Raw genomic sequence first — 4,143 nt, 5'->3', positions numbered from 1 at the left:
TTGTCCATTATTTATTTCTAAAGAAACACGACAATGTATAAAATGCTCCATTACCTTGTAGCTTATGTTATGGCCCCGTAGAAGCAGTTTTTGTAAAAGTAGGCTAACGATTGCGTCATAACCACGCGACTCTCTGTCGCACAGTAGAGCGATTACCGTATGGACGGGAGGAGAAGCTTGCGGGCAATCGGGGAGACGTGGAGGCAAAATGACAATATAATTAATCAGAATACCTAGCAAAAGTTGCTCCTGCTCCAAGCTCATGGACAGCTCCTACTCACGATCTCCGTCTCTGCAGGATTCGGAAGGGAATGATTCAGATTTCTCTTGGCACAGCTACTAGAAGACAGACGGGTTGCTCACGTGGTCCGTTAACGCTTTGCTCGGTTTGAGTCTGCGCATCAGGAAAGGAAGTGCTAAGAAATCGCTAAAAATGGGCTTCACTTGTCTCAATTGAGATCCAATGAGATGGCTCTGTCCACTTCTTATACTGTCTATGAGTTTAACCTGTCAACATGGCGGTAACGAACTTTACCACAGTAAACTGCGCTAACGTTTCATTTTACAGACTTAAAATACGCCAACGAGCAACGCTTAGTTTACATTAACAATAAATTAACTATGTGAAATTCTGTTTTGGTTGTAGATAATGTTGGCCTACTGATGAGAAAATAACATTGTATGTTAGCTAACGTTAAGTTTTATTTGGCTAGCTGCCACCTTTCTAGTTTTAGCATTAGTTTGCAAACTATAACATATTATAGTTTTTTTTAATGGAATTTAATATTTACCATTTTTGTATGTGTTTAAAGGCAACTGCAACAAAGCGCCAATTCGCGCCAGTGACATCTAGCAAGATTCCGGAGATAAGTTAAAGTTAGGCCATTTGTGATATATTTTGACATAAGTTTGCTGAAATGATTAGCAATATGTGATAAGTGCTTTGGAGCCACTGGTGCAGACTAGGTCGCATACAATATCTTATAAAATCTCTATAAAATTGGCTAACTTTATATCAAATAAGTGACCTTTGCATCATGTCTAACTTTATATGTATTACACAGCAAATGAACCAATCAGAAGATGGACCATTTTCTATGTTCAGTCTCACCAGATTAAATGTATTCAGGTAAGCACTGCACTAAAACTCTCACTAATTCATTCATACCAAATCTAGCATTCTAAACAATTTAAGTTTATAATTTTACATTATTTTGATATTTTATTAGGCAGAAGACTCTCTACCATTGCAGTCCCACCTGACCAGGAAGGTCCTAACATCAGCGCACAGGTGGGTTAACTACTGTAGGAAGGAGAACGGTCATCACTCAGTGATTTCTTGCATGTGTCTTAATGTATATTTGTCTCAGACAGGAACCCCTTCACTGGAGATGAGCTGAAATGGGCTAAATCATCGATGTCAGTCTTTCTCTCTATGGATCTCAGCATTTTTGGACAGAATTTAGGATTTGTAAGTATTAAAATTTAATCTGGAATAATTTAATTTAGTTCAGTTGAAATGTTTGAATATGCTATTGCCAAAGCTGTTTACAAATATATATTCTTAAGTTATTGTAAACATAATAAAAATGTAAAAAAAGGAGGTTAAAAATATTTTGACACTAATATTTATTCTCTCTCTCTCTCTCTCTCTCTCTCTCTCTCTCTCTCTCTCTCTCTCTCTCTCTCTCTCTCTCTCTCTCTCTCTCTCTCTCTCTCTCTCTCTCTTTCTCTTACAGTATATAGTGTTGAAACCAGGCTCTCCTCTGAAGGACTGAGTACATTTGTGTTTGTGGACAAGCTTACAGATCAGGGAACATTCTGATGTTGTCAGTCAAGTTCTGAACAGGAACCAATCTTTGGAGAAGTTCATTTATTCGCAAAGGTGGACTAAAATATTGTGTTGACTTTTTAAAGATTATTTTGATGATGATTTTTACTCGTAGAAGTAGAAGTAGAAGTAGACTGAGGGGTAGTCAGTCAGACATTGATAATAATAAGAAATGTTTATTGAGAATCAAATAGACTTCAAAAACATTAAGACACTTAAATACTTCTTTTGGCCACCAGTGTACATGAATCCAACACATTTCTGTAAATAAGTGAAATTATTTTGAAGGTGGGGTTATGTGTCATGTATTGTGAAAAGAACTGTGTTTTGTCCTGTGTTGGACATTTCCTTTTTGACTGCTTAAAAATGTATTTATATTCTGCAGTTTTATGAATGTAATGGTTGATATTTCATTATAATACTTGTATAAGCTAAACAACCAGTGACTCTACATTAATTTTGTCAAATGCTAACGTTTTGTTTATGATTTTATGTATGATTTTAACAATGTGTGCAGTGAAGGATATCACATAATGTGTTAATTTAACACGTTTACACATCTTTGTGCTAACCTTTCTGACATATTTACTTTGTTAAAATCATTAACACAATGAATGAGTTAAAATTAACACAAAAAACGTTGTCCCTAAACTCACCCATTAATGTGTAAAAATTTCACACATCATTTCCAGCATTGGCAGACTGTATATTTTGTGATATATATGAAATGTTTTAAATAAAAAAATGGTATTTTGTAATAACTTTGTCTAATTGGTTTGTATGTTAGTAGTATTTATGTAGGATAAAAATAAAATCAATTATATAATCAAAATTATGAAATCTAATTTAGTACAAATAAAAAATAATTACAGTACTGTACTGATTAGCTTCGTTTTTACAGTAATGCACTGTATTACACAATTACAGTACCATACTGTAAAACTGAAAACAGTAATGTACTGTAAATCTTAATTACAGTAACTTACTGGCAACAGTGTTGCCAGTAAGTTACTGTAAAAAACCCTTGAAAAGTCTAACAGTGTATCTATGCATGATTATGTGGCTAGTTGCATTTAGCATTGTTTTTACCCTGCTCTCAGCGACTTTATCATTACAAACCAGTTGTTTGTTTTTGGGTCACAACCCACCAGTTGAGAACCACTGCATTAAAACACAAAGTGGCTTTAAGGAAGTGTCTGCCAACAGCCAGAGCGCAAAAGACCATGGATCTTACAAAAGGAGCTGGACAAACCGATAACACGGTGACGGACGCCATGCCGTAAGCGGACAAATGAGAACGGAGGGTGCGATAGGATATCTGAAATGCGAGCAGGACAGCTGTGAAGCTCTGAAACGCTGGAGCGTGGCTGTTAGAGATTTCGTGTAGTGTGGGAGAACGATTGTGGGCAGCGGATGGGCTTTTTTCAGCACAATAATACAGGGATTTGTCAGGGGCAATGGTGATCACAAGAAAATGTGGCATGTTTTGTGTGTGTTTTCATCTGCGTGCGTATGTTTGCTCATGTCAAGTGCTTTTCTGTGGATAGGATTTGATTACCAGACAGTTTGAGTCACAGTTCTGAGTCATTAGTTTCATTTGCCAGTCCTTCCATAAGAGCTTGGAAAACATGCAGTAAAAGGGCCCTCTCCTCTCTCGGCCTCTCTCTCTTTTTTCCAGCTCTCGTTTTTCTCTCCCCATCTGTCCTCGCACTCGCTAACACCTTTACACGCCGTTCCCTCAATGTTCCTACATGTTCCTGAGTGTTGTTAATGCACATCGATTAAATTGCTAAAATTGAAACAAATCAAACCACTTGACACAGGATGTGATGTCAACTGTGGGAAAAAAGTGAAAATTCTATAATATCCTCACCGTTTATTTATAGCTACACTGTGATAGTTCTGCTTTTTTGTTGTTGTTTTTATGTCTCTAAGTTTCTCATTCTTTATAGTTGTCTGTCATATATACATAAAGCAGTGTCAAGTAAAAAAAAAATGAATAAATAATGAATCCGCTAACAAATTAGAAACAAATGAATCTGTCAGTTGTTTTTGACCTGTACATCGACATTCATTAGCTTGGTTTTACAGGGAATTTCTAGAGTTTGATTAATTAATTTGAATGGCCAGCAAAAGGTTTAAAATGTCCAATCATATTTCAACCCAAATACACACTTCAACAAAAGGTTTAAAAGGTATAGGGTTTAATTTCTATACATCTACTGTCTGGAACTAAATTAAATAATTAATTTCCCAAACACCTCTCATTTGTTGACCAAATGTAACAACATTCAAATTTAAACAATATTATA

At 35.8% G+C, this 4,143-nt stretch overlaps 1 long non-coding RNA gene across 3 annotated transcripts; it reads left to right on the top strand.

Annotated features, from left to right (window-relative positions):
• The first annotated feature begins 825 nt into the window (after window positions 1-825).
• On the top strand, window positions 826-2,595 carry LOC311095591. 3 transcript variants are annotated; one of them, XR_014608865.1, is made up of 4 exons: window positions 826-1,129; window positions 1,230-1,291; window positions 1,371-1,471; window positions 1,740-2,595. It is a non-coding gene; the product is annotated as an uncharacterized lncRNA (long non-coding RNA). The 3 variants fall into 3 exon arrangements; XR_014608866.1 differs by having other exon boundaries at window positions 826-1,291; window positions 1,375-1,471; XR_014608867.1 differs by having other exon boundaries at window positions 826-1,291.
• Window positions 2,596-4,143: the final 1,548 nt, after the last annotated feature.

Source organism: Abramis brama (genome assembly GCF_963993115.1).
Source record: "Abramis brama genome assembly, chromosome: 13".
Taxonomy (NCBI): Eukaryota; Metazoa; Chordata; class Actinopteri; order Cypriniformes; family Leuciscidae; genus Abramis; species Abramis brama.
The sequence above is the reverse complement of the archived record's forward strand: the minus strand, read 5'-3'. Positions and strand labels throughout refer to the sequence as shown.